The sequence below is a fragment of the Vulpes lagopus genome, chromosome 13 (genome assembly GCF_018345385.1).
Source record: "Vulpes lagopus strain Blue_001 chromosome 13, ASM1834538v1, whole genome shotgun sequence".
NCBI classification, from domain to species: Eukaryota; Metazoa; Chordata; class Mammalia; order Carnivora; family Canidae; genus Vulpes; species Vulpes lagopus.
In genome coordinates this window covers 5,347,722-5,360,481 of record NC_054836.1, presented here as the reverse complement: position 1 = coordinate 5,360,481, position 12,760 = coordinate 5,347,722, and the positions used below count along the sequence as shown (strand labels likewise).

The window sequence follows — 12,760 nt, the reverse complement described above, 5'->3', positions numbered from 1 at the left end:
CCCAGGAATCCTCAAAGAGAAGTACCCCGGACCCATTGTTCTTATTGAGAACTTTCTAGCTGTTACCATCAGAGGGCGACTTTCAATAATTTCCTGTATATAGGCTCCCTCTTGGGATGTAATTCCAAATTGTTCCCTAATATCATTTCTTTCCTCTCAAGTTAAATCTCTTTGGGACCCAGTCATTTTCCCAGACCTACCATCATCAAAAACATCTCCCAACCCTTTCCTAGCCTATCCCCCAAATGTAAAAGCAGTTAAGTCCAGCTGTAAAATCAGAGGAACATTCTTCTTTTCTTTTATAGAAGACTAGCTTGGACATTTCAGATCTGTCGTTCTCCTTTCTTCATTCATCTGCTGACATGTCCTTAGGTGGCCCTCTGTCATTTCTAAAGCTAACATTCTCAAGACATAGTTCTCTCTTCATTTGAAATACCCACTAGGTTGGCCCCACCTGCTGATCAGGACCCATTGTTTCTGGGCCAGCTTGACTCCTAAGTGGAAGCATACCAGAGACAGGCTCCCTGTAGTGAATGTTCAGCTTTTGAGATGGTATTGTTTCATTCTTCTTCATGTAAGCAGGAGTCTCTTTCTCTTATCTAGTCATAGCTAAATTGCTATGGTCTTCACAATGCAATTGGGTCATAACTAATGGATGTACCAGGGCTAAACTAAGCATACAGAGCAGAGCATGGGTAGGTAAGGGAATCCCTCAAAAAGGCTGTGGAAAAACCTTATAGATTCCTTGATTCAGGTTCCACCCTGATATTTCCTTGCACCTAGTATTTCTTCTTTAAAACAAGATTAAAAGGAAGAACGTTTAGGTGGCTGTCTAGTTCCACCAAAAATGCCTATAAATCAAACCCTAAAGTCTCACATAGTCAATGTGGAACTTGCAGTTGAGTCAGTTACTTTTTTTTTTCTTAAAGATTTTATTTACTTATTCATGAGAGACACACAGAGAGAGGCAGAGACATAGGCAGAGGGAGAAGTATGCTCCTCACCAGGAGCAGATGCTCAACCACTAAGCCTCTCAGATGTCCCAAGCCAGTTACTTTTTAAATCAACAAATAGTTGCTGAGTGTCTACTGTGTACCAAGTATTGCTGTTCTAGGCACTAGGGATACAGTAGTGAACCAAATATGCAAAATTCTTGCCACATTGGAGCTTAAGTTCTCATGAAGGAGATGGATAATAAATGAACAAATATATACATTCAGGTAAAAATAAGGTCTTTGAAGAGTAATAAAGCATAATAAAGATATAGAATATAACGGGGAGTGAATGCCTATTTGGTGTAGTTACAAAGGTCCCCCCGCTAAGGTAACACTTGCCTTGGAAAATGAATGAAGTGAGGAAGAAAGCCATAGGAAGTTCATGTTGAAGAGTGTTCCAGAGAATGGAATTAACAAAAGCCCTGAAAGGGAATGACTTAACATGTTCAAAGAATAGCAGTAAGCCTAAGATGGCAAGAGTTGCTGACATGATGAAGAGACCAGCAGGAAATGACATTTCAGAGGGGCAGGGAGAATTAGAGTCTTGGATAATATGGTAAGAAGTTTGGATTTTATTCTAAATGTAATAGGAAGTTATTAAGCAGAAATTTCTGTGATTTTTTTTTTTCATTTAAAAGATCTACCTCAGGGACACCTGGATGGCTCAGTGGTTGAATGTCTGCCTTTTGCTCAGGGTGTGATCCTGGGGTCCCAGAATTGAGTCCGGCATCAGGCTCCCTGCGTGGAGCCTGCTTCTCCCTCTATGTCTGTGCCTCTCTCTGTGTGTTTCTCATGAATTTAAAAAAAAAAAAAAAAAAAAAGAGAAGAAAAGAAAAGAAAAAAGAAAAAGAAAAGAAGTCTTTCTTATAAAATGTCTAGGATTTCCTAAGAGAAACGGAGCTGATAAGAACTGCCAACATGCAGTCTAATCTCTGCCTGATGTGTTGTTCACTCCCTAACATTACTTACCTTTTATTTCCTCTTCCACAAAGAAGACTCATATCAAAGAAAGCTTCAGCTGGGTTTAGGCAGCCCAAAGTGAACAGGAACCTTGGTTTGGACCAGGGTGGTTGAAAAGCATTTAGATTTGGAATATAGGGATCCCTGGGTGGCGCAGCGGTTTGGCGCCTGCCTTTGGCCCAGGGCGCGATCCTGGAGACCCGGGATCGAATCCCACGTCGGGCTCCCGGTGCATGGAGCCTGCTTCTCCCTCTGCCTGTGTCTCTGCCTCTCTCTCTATCTCTCTGTGACTATCATAAATAAATAAAAATTAAAAAAAAATTAAAAAAAAAAAAAGATTTGGAATATATTTGGAAGACGGAACCATATAGGACTTAGCAATGAATAGATTACGTGTGTAGTTGAGGGAATGAGAGGGAATCAGGGATAACTTCAAAGATTTTTGCCTAAACAACAGAATGAATGGCAATGCGATTTACTGAGATAGGAAAGACTGAGGGAGAAATGGGCTTGAAAGGAAGGGAGAATCGAGACTTATTTTGAACCTACCAAGTCTGAGGATGCCTGTTATACATCCAAGAGCAGTATAAACCACAACTGCATATAGCTCCCAACTAAGAATGTAAGCTCCAAGAGGGCAGGGACTCTGGTCTGTTTTGTCCATTACTATCCTTGGAAACTAGAAGAGGCCCTGGCACATAGCAGGTGTTCAATAAACTTTTGTCCAATAAAAAGATGAATAAATGAATAAATATGAGCCTGAGGCAACAGATATCATTTATTAATACTGAATTACTGAGAGAAAGCAGGGCCCCAAAGGCCCCTTTCCTCTGTCAGAACTCAAACACAAATTTCTGGGTTGGCCTGCCACATGGAGGAAAGAAGGTCAAAGAGAATAGAGGGCCAGAGCCTAAACAGAGGAGGGAGCCAATCCATTTATGTGATTTTTTAAAAAAGAGTTTATTTATTTATCTTGAGAGAGAGAGAGAGAGAGAGAGAGAGAGAGTGCATGTATGCAAGCAGAAGTAGGAGAGGGCAGAGGGAGAAGAAGAGAGGCAGACTTCCTGCTGAGTGTGGGGCTTGATCTCAGGAGCCCAAGATCATGACCTGAGCTGAAATCAAGAACAGGAGGCTTGGGGCAGCCCCGGTGGCGCATCGGTTTAGCGCCACCTGCAGCCCAGGGTGTGATCCTGGAAACCAGGAATCGAGTCCCATGTCAGGCTTCCTGCATGGAGCATGCCTCTCCCTCTGCCTGTGTCTCTGCGTGTCTCTCATGAATAAATAAATAAAATCTTTAAAAAAATTGTTTCATTAACATAAAAATAAATAGGTAGATAGATAGATAGAATGGGAAGCTTAACCTACTGATCTATCCCAGGCAGCCCCCCCCTCACTACATAATTTTTTAATGTATAAGATCTCCCCAAAGAACAAAAGAAGCCCAAATCATGATATGAACTTCCTTCTTTTTTTATTTTACTATTTTTATTTTTTTATAATATTTATTTATTTATTTATTTATTTAAGATTTTATTTATTTATTCATGAGAGAGAGAGAGAGAGAGGCAGAGACACAGACAGAGGGAGAAGCAGGCTCCATGCAGGGAGCCCGACGTGGAACTCGATCCCAGGACTCCAGGATCATGTCCAGGGCCGAAGGCAGGCACTAAGACGCTGAGCCACCCAGGCATCCCCTATGAACTTCCTTCCTGAGGAAAAGCCAAGTGTGAAAGTGAGACAAAAGAGGCTTCCTGGAGGGCTCTCTCCCTGTCACCATCCTCTCACCCTGACTCTACAAAAATTGATGTTTTTAAAGCTTTTATCAGCATTGGAATTTAATATATAGTTTAGTATGAAAGTGTAACATATAGTAAGGTGTATACATGATTTCGTATGATTACATATTATTCTATGTCACTGTTACTGGCTCTCACAGCATGCAAAATCTTGTGTTATTTGGAAGAACTGGAAGAGCCAAGAAAAATTTAAAAGAGGATAAGAGTCAGTTTCTTGGTGTTAGCCTCACTGAGATGACTATAACTTAGTGCTAGTTGCCCAAGTGCTAGTATAACAAAGTGCTACCTGTTGGCCACGGGTAGACTCAATTATAACACTCCATTGTGTCCCAATTGTGACATCATGTCTCCTATATTAGGATAGAATTCTGTAACATTAACAAATACTCTTCTTTCTTTGAGAGAGGTATCCAAATTAATCACATATATTACCTAAGTCATCTTGTCTTCCAATTGAGTCTTTGATGCTTGCTTGGATTTAAAAGCTAAGAATCTGCAACCTTGTTCTCTGGTTCCTTTAAACGAAATCAGGAGAAAGGCTCTAAGAGACCAGAGAATGAAATGTGTCAGCCACGTTGAGCAAAGAGGTGCCCTCAATGCGAAAGCACATCCTCTGCTCCTTCATTTATCATTCTACCGAACCTGAAACGTTTAGAGATTTGCCGTGGTAGGCATCTCCAGTCACAAGATTTTTCCTGAGACCACCTTCTATCTCTTACTGTCCATTTCGTATATTTAAAACTCTCAATTTTCCCCTTTTTTGTTTCTTCTTTAGCCCTCATATCCCTGACACTCTAGTGCCAAATTGAATGAAAGTTCTGCATAGACAGTTTCCATTCTCTCTTGTGAGTAGATATCCCCATATTTTTAAAAAGTTTTAAAATTCCGGTATAGTTAACATACAATGTCAAATTAGGCTCAGGTGTACAATGTAGTGATTCAACAATTCTGTACATTACTCAGAGCTCATCATAAGTATACTCTTTAATCCTTATCACCTGTTTCACACATCCCCCCAACCATCTCCCCTCTATTAACCATGAGTTTGTTCTCTATAGTTAAGAGTCTGTTTCAAAAAAAAAAAAAAAGTCTGTTTCTTGTCTTGTGTATCCGTTTTTCCCCCTTTGTTCATTTTTCCCCCTAAATTCCACATATAAGCACAATCATATGGTATTTGTGTTTCTCTGACTTATTTCACTTAGCATTATTACATTCTTTAGCTCCATCCATGTTTTTGCAAATGGCAAGATTTCACTTTTTTTAATGGCTGAATAATACGTTGTATGTATACTACCTCTTCTTTATCCATTCATCAGTTGATGGACATTTGAGCTGCTTCCATAATTTGGCTATTGTAAATAATGCTGCAATCAACGTAGGGGGCATATATCCTTTAAAGTTAGTGTTTTTGTATCCTTTGGGTAAATATCCAGTAGTGCAATTTCTGAGTCACAGGGTAGTTCTATTTTTAATTTTTTGAGGAACCTTCAACTGTTTTCCACAGTAGCTGTACCAGTTTGCATCCTCACCAACAGTGCATGAGGATTCCTTTTTCTCCACATCCTCACCACCACTTGTTGTTTCTTGTGTTTTTAATATTAGCCATTCTGATGGGTATGAGGAGATATCTCATTGTGGCTTTGATGTGCATTTCCCTGGTAATGAGTGATGTTGAACATCTTTTCATATGTCTGTTGGCCATCTGGATATCTTCTTTGGAGAAATGCCTTCTGCCAATTTTTAATTGGATTGTTTTTCGGGTGTTAGGTTTTATAAGCCCTTTATATATTTTGGATCCTAACCCTTTATCCCATATGTCATTTGTGAGTATCTTCTCCCATTCAGTAAGTTGTCTTTTGGTTTTGTTGATTGTTTCCTTCACCATGCAGAAGCTTTGTATTTTGATGTAGTCCCCATAGTTTATTTTTCCTTTTCTTGCCTTGCCTCAGGAGACATATATAGAAAGAAGTTGCTATGGCCGATGTCAGAGAAATTTCTGCCTGTGCTCTCTTCTAGGATTGTTATGCTTTCAGGTCTCACATTTAGGTCTTTAATCCATTTTCAGTTTATTTTTGTGTATGGTGTAAGAAAGTGGTCCAGTTTCATTCTTTTGCATGTAACTGTCCAGTTTTCCCAGCACCATCTGTTGAAGAGACACTTCTTGCCTCTTTTGTCCAAGACTAATTGATTATATAATTGTGAGTTTGTTTCTGGGCTTTATCCTGTTACATTGATCTATGTGTCTATTTTTGTGCCAGGACCACACTGTGTAGATTACTACAGCTTGGTAGTATAACTTGGAATCTGGAATTGTGATACCTCCAGCTTTGTTCTTCTTTTTCAAGACTGCCTTGGCTCTTTGAGGTATTTTGTATTCCCACACACATTTTAGGTTTATTTTTTCTACTTCTGTAAAAAAAAATGTTGATATTTTGATAGGGATTGCATTAAATCTGTAGATAGCTCTGTGTAGTGTATATACCTGCTTAACTCTACAAATAAATTTCATGGCCTTGAATTCCCAGATTCCCAATTTCTTACTATTCTTGATATTTCTCCATTTCTGGCAGTCTTTCTTAGCTCCCTATTTAAGCCAAAGTGGCTATTCCTGCTGCTACATTCTCCTCCTCATAAAATTCATTAGCTCTGAAAATAATTTTTCATTCATTCATCTCTGAATAATGCTAGTTCTGTTCAGATTTGGTGTTGGTCAAAGCTGAGATGAATGAATTTATAAATCCCAGTCCCACTCTGCCCACGGATGGAAGACAGGTTGCCAGGCAAAACTCCCTGCCCAGTCTCCAGTTTCCAGCAGGTTTTCATTTTTGCTTTTCTAAGGAGATAACTTTCTGAACCCCCCATTTCCTGGTTCTCTGGTATTTGCACCAGTGTAAAACACTACAGCTGCAGCATTCACTGCAGCCAGGGTGTGGATGTATTTGCAGTACTAAACATTCCTACAGGCAAATAATAAATTGTTTATTAAACCAATAAATAATTCCTACAAGCAATTGTAAAAACATGCAAAAATACCAGGTTTGTTTGTTTGTTTGTTTGTTTGTTTGTGGGTTTGTTTGCTGGAAGCTAATTTGGAGACTATGGCTGGGGTCTGAATATAAATCTCGCTTCCTAATACATCCCCCCCGAACTGGAAAGACATACCTAGTCACTTATAAACAATAGGTGTCTCTTGGCAAAGGAAGAGCTTCTCCCCAGATTATTTACCACATGTTGCTGGTGGGCTGTTTATAAAAGGCAAAGACATAAATGGGATAAGCTACCCTTGCCTGGCACTGCTTTTTCATTGTATAAGGAAAGAAGGATGGATGCTACCATAGCAATACTTTCAAAGGGATAGACGTTTCTATTTTATAAGCAGTTCAAAATAATAGGACAGGATGACAGTGGCCCTACAAAGAGTTCTTCCTGCCTTGTGTCCTCACTCACTGCTCTTTGCTCCTAGGGTTGTACCTTCCAGGATGCACTGTGCCACCCCAGCACCCCATCCTGACTACCCAGCTGTCACCCTGTCTGTGAGACCTCCATCTGGTTGTGAAAGGTTGTAGAGGTGAAGCAACGAGGGACCCACTCTTAGGTCCTGTAAAAAGGGACCACTGACCTGAAATTTTGGTTGATAGAGCTCCTATGTCTGAAAAAGAAGACAATCAGTGGAGAATGCATGACACATTCACGTTGTCTTCTCCCAGACAGTCTCTGTTCAAGCAAATCCTGACTCTGCCATGAACTCCAGCTTCGTAGTCTCTTTGGATCTAGATTTATCTGCCTTACAATCAGCAACATTAAATTGTGTATTAAGCTTTGGCAATTTTTGTGAGATATTTTTCCTTTTTAAAAGATCTTATTTATTTATTCATGAGAGACTAAGAGGCAGAGACACAGGCAGAGGGAAAAGCAGGCTCCCTTTGGGGAGCCTGATGTGAGACTCAGTCCCAGGACCCTGAGACCATGACCTGAGCCAAAGGCAGATGTTCCCAGTGACCCACCTGGGCATCCCAATTTTTGTGAGTTTTAAAAATCTTTTCCTGTACCTTCAAAAGCTTCAGTTAGACGCTAGCCTAAGGCAGAGGTTCTCCCTTGTCATGGTACCGTCCCTTTCCAAGGTTTCCATTAACTATCTTTTCCTGGTTCTCTTCCAACCTCTGGCTGCTCCTTTTTGGTGTTCTCTGTATATCTGCTCAGAATGCTCTTCCTTTGGTGTTTCTGTCACCTGGGGCTGTGTCCTGTGTCTTAGTGTCTTCAGCTCACCATTTCACATCTACTCCCATGGTCTCCACTAGCACATGGATTTGAGGCTCCCAAATGGGTCACCATATCCCAAACCTCTCTCCTAAGCTCCAGATCCATATTTTAAGCCATATTTTAGATAAAATCTCTACCTCTACCTCGTATTCAACCAACCCAAACCAAAACTCATCATTTATCTCCCAAACTCACTCTATCCCCTGCATTTTCTAATTTAGTAAATTGCACCTTCATTCACTCAAGTAATCAAGCTACAAATGTGACTATATCCATCAGCCTGTGGATCAATTGGTTAATAAGTCCTGTTAATTCTACCTTCCTAACATCTTTCAGATGTCCTTCATTTATCCCTCTTCAGTGCTGCTAGCTGGCTTGTAGCCTACATCAGTTTAGGTGGTTGTTCTTGTTGTAAACAGCAGAAATGAACTCTGGCTAATTTCAGAAGAAAAAGGGTGTGGGCAGGGGATATTTGAAAAGCTTTTGGGAAAGCTCACAGAATTGAAGGGAAAACTGAATAACTGTGCTTCAGGGAGGACTGGACCTGGGGACTTCAGAGGGTGGAGCTTAGCCCTTCTACCTGGGACACTGCATCAGACAACTCAGCTATAATCATTTTTCATCTCTCTGTGTCTTTATCAGATTCTCAAATTCCTAGTAGAAAGAACCTGGTTGGCCACCTGTGAATAGTTCTGGGCTAGGAGACAGGAGTGAGTAGCACAAATTTGTGACTCTTCTAATTTCTCATTCCTTCCTCAGCCCCACAGCCTTCTCTCTCTCTCTCTCTCTCTCTCTTTGTGATCAAATTTATTTTTTGTTTCCATTTCACTTACTTTGTTTTACTGTAATTTACACAAGAGACTGCCAAGTAAACTAGATAGTTTACATTCACCACGCATTCCCTTAAATCTCCACAGTTGTTAGGAAAACATTAGAACCCGTGCACTGGGCATGGATTTCCATGGGCACCCACACTCTCAACAACGCTACAGATGCCAGTGAGAGTTAAGTCCATTGAAGGAGAGGGCGAGACTCTTTATTTCACAAAATTAGCAATAGTCTTCCTTGCACCAAACATTTTGCAGACAATGATTATGCTTTGACAACACCTATCTTACAACAGCGCCCAGAGAGTAAACCTCAGTCTTGATCCTGAGTACACGGAGGACATATGCGGTGTGGGGTTCAGAGCCAAGGCTAATAGGGCATCATGGTGCGGCAGCAATCCTACACACCCTCGTCTGACTCAACTGCCACCACCTCGGTGGGGCCATGGGGTGTGTGGGAAAACAGGGAGCAGGGCGGGCAGGGCTGTCAGTAAATCAGATTACAAATGTGATAGGACTACAGGGGCCGGCATGTTGCAGGAGGGACGAGGGGTTCAACAAGACAGTTTGTGACGGGAAGGCTTCAGCAAGATCACTCTGGCCAAGCTTCCAGGACTGACAGGAGAAAAACTGGATTCGGACAGAGAAAGCTGATAAAAATCTTACTCAGCTATGGTTCCTTTCTTAAAGAAGGAAGAAGAGAGACGAGGTGGCAGCGGCTGCTAACCAGCATGTTCATGACACTTACTCATGACAGGTTCCAATGCCCACAGCCTTCTCAAAGGCTTTCCGATCTAGAGTTCACACTGCCAGCATCTTCATGTTTCTAAAATATATATTCTTCAACATATCTCCTGACTTAAAATCCCTTGGTAGCTCTGTATTACTCATAGAATAACCTACAAGCTTCTATCAGGGACCACACTCCAGGATTTGGACCCTGGCTTCCTCTCCAGTTTCACCTCCTGCTACCTTTCTGTTCAATCTTATGCTCTAGGCAGAAGCTATTTGCAGTTCCCCTACATAAGCCACGCTTTGTTCTATTCTCATGTTTTTGCTTGTGTTGCTGCCTGTTGCTCAAATGTCCATTTTCGCTTCTCTTCACCTGTTTAACTTGCACTCACCTTTCTGGGCTCACTTTAGGTGTTAGTTCCAAATATCCCAGGGTTTAGTGCTCTTCCTCTTTGATCCAACAGTATCCCGAACAGATCTCTGATATAGGCATTGCAATCTGTTACATTGAACTTTTTTTTTTTTTCTATCTCTTCTTGGCTAAATAAACTGTGAGCTCCTCGAGGTCAGGGATTATGACCCATATTTGGCTCCCTTTGCCTAGTACGGTACGTAACACATCATAAATGTAAATATGTTGAAATAAACCAATATTGATTTTTGAATGCCTAATATACAAAGCACTGTGGGGTAACAAATATATATTTATATAATTCATGTGTCACTTTTAAGGAGTTTATTGCTTAGGAGCCAAACAGTATCTTACACAGAAGAAAAGTACAGGTAGACATACAAGATACTATAGAGCTGCATGCACAAACAAAACAAAACAACGAAACAAACACAATGCCTGCAGGCTAGCATTTGGGATTGGATTTATCTAGAAAGTTCTCTGGGGAGGACAGACCTCAGTGGCAACAAAAAGAAAGAAGATTCAAATGGTTTGAAGGGTGGGGAGAGCATTTTAAGTATGGAGAATAAGAGACAGAGTTCACTGTATTTGAGGAATAGGGTGAAAACATTGGCTAAAGTAGAGGTTGATTCAAATATGCTGACAAGGTCAGGGTGTGTATAGGGAAGTCATAGGTTAGAAAAACGAACTGGAGCACAGTGGAGCAGATCTTAAGTATGTCTTTGTGCTGACACCAACATAGAACTTTTCAGCATTCTAGATTGCCTGTTCTTCACAATTCCTGTGTCTCCTCCAGAATCAGGGAAAGGATAAGACACATCAAAATGGAAAGTTTCAGTGCCAAGGAATCACCCCTTCCTCAGTGAAATAGGGTTTCTTGATGTCCTTCAAGGTATTGTACACCAGACCTTTCCCTTTTTTGTTTCGGATGTAGTTCTTGTGTTTGTGTGATTTTGTTTTTTCCACCCTGAGTTGCAGAAAAGCAGCCCAAGATTTGTACCTCTCAGTTTGATGGCTTCTATTTATTGTAGATTCAATATACATGAATTGGACTCACGATTCCAGTAAACTAAAGGTGAGAAAAGGGTGAAAAGCTCATTAGTCTATTCCCCTTGAGGGGACTTTCAGAGTTTAGCTCAGACTAGTCATAAACTCTAGACGATTGTCTTTAGGGTTTATGTCTAGACAATCAAACTAGATATAAACCTTAAACAATCACTTATTGGCACTATCAACACTAACACAATTTTTTCTCCAAACCCGTGGGCTTTATAGGAGCTTGGGCTGATAGGCCCATCAAAGTTCTTCTTAATTGCCAAGACCCCTATAATTCGATCCCATCCTACATGTTTGTTTTACTACCTAAAACAACAGCAACATATACCTTCTAAGTAGGCAACTTGACACACTATCTTACAAGGTCCTGGCCCAAGCCCCGCATTCTTTTTTTTTTTTTTTCTTCAAGACACTGAATACGTTTTTATTGAGCCTTTTAGTTTACAACATGAGGTAAAAGGAAAGTCATTTCACCTTAACTAATATTTTACACAGCTGTAGTAAAATATCTCAAACTTTAAGGAATTATGATGGATTACATATATTAAAAGTTGGGGATTGGGTAAACAATATCTGAGTTCTTGAATTTTCCAGTTGACTCTCCCCTTACGCTCTAGTTACATAAGTTTCTTCAAGGCCATGTTTTATTGTTGCTAATGTCTTTATATCTGAAGCATTGCTATTTCAATCAATATCCACTAATTCCACTTCAAAAATGAGTTTTGCATTTGGTGGAATTTTGGCGTCAGGCTGTCCTTTCTTTCCATAAGCCCATTCTGGTTCAGTCTCTAGTTGAGCCTTTTCTCCTTTACTCATAGTTAAGAGTGCTTCATCCCATCCCCTGATAACTTTGCCTATTCCAACCTTAAAACTTAAAGGCTTGGCATTTTTCTTCTTCTTTGAACTGGTTTGAATATTAGTATCAAAAACAGTCCCATCCTGTAGTGTTCCTGTATACCAGCAGTGAACAACATCTCCCTTTTTGGGAAAGTTGGTTTTCTCTCCTTTTTTAAGGACAGATTTTGTATATTTTGGTGGACCCTCATCCAGAGTCTCTTCACACTTGGTTTCTTTGGGTTTATCTTCATTAAGCTTCCCATTTTTCACCTGCTCAGACACTTTACTTATATTTTCAGTACCTTTGAAATACTTTCAAAAATATGGTTGTAGGCTGTAACCAAATGGCCCTTGTTAGCTGTCTTGGCCACATTTTTAATGTTTCCTAATAACTTATGTTCTGCAAGAAACAAATCTGAACCATGGTCCTGTAGAAACTTGATAATGTCCTTCTTGGGTAGTTGCTCCCTGTGCAGCTGCTCCATGGTCCAGGCCCGCTGTGGAACGGCCGCCGCCATCCTCCCCCGCTGCCTCCTCAAGCCCCACATTCTTTAGGAAACATCCCTCCAAGCCTCACTGACCTCTCTAAATAGTAGCTTGTACATCACCAACTTTTAGCTTCCCTTTTAAATTGTCTGTATCAAAGAAGGTAGCAGCTCCCTGCCACTTTCTCCCCCACACCAACACATACACACTTTCCCCAGCTTCACAGGGGAAGCTGTTGCTCTCCAACTTTCTCCCACAATCGGCCCATGAATCAATTTTATTTCAGATCTTTATGTATTCTAAAGAAATTAGAATATCACCTTTAAATCATTTGGTTAACTCTCTCCATTTTATATATGAGGAAATCTTCCCCAGGAGATGAAATGACTTACTTATTAC

At 40.6% G+C, this 12,760-nt stretch overlaps 1 pseudogene; it reads right to left on the bottom strand.

Moving 5' to 3' along the window:
* Positions 1-11,642: 11,642 nt before the first annotated feature.
* LOC121475075 lies at positions 11,643-12,393 on the bottom strand (annotated as a pseudogene).
* Between the last annotated feature and the right edge of the window lie 367 nt (positions 12,394-12,760).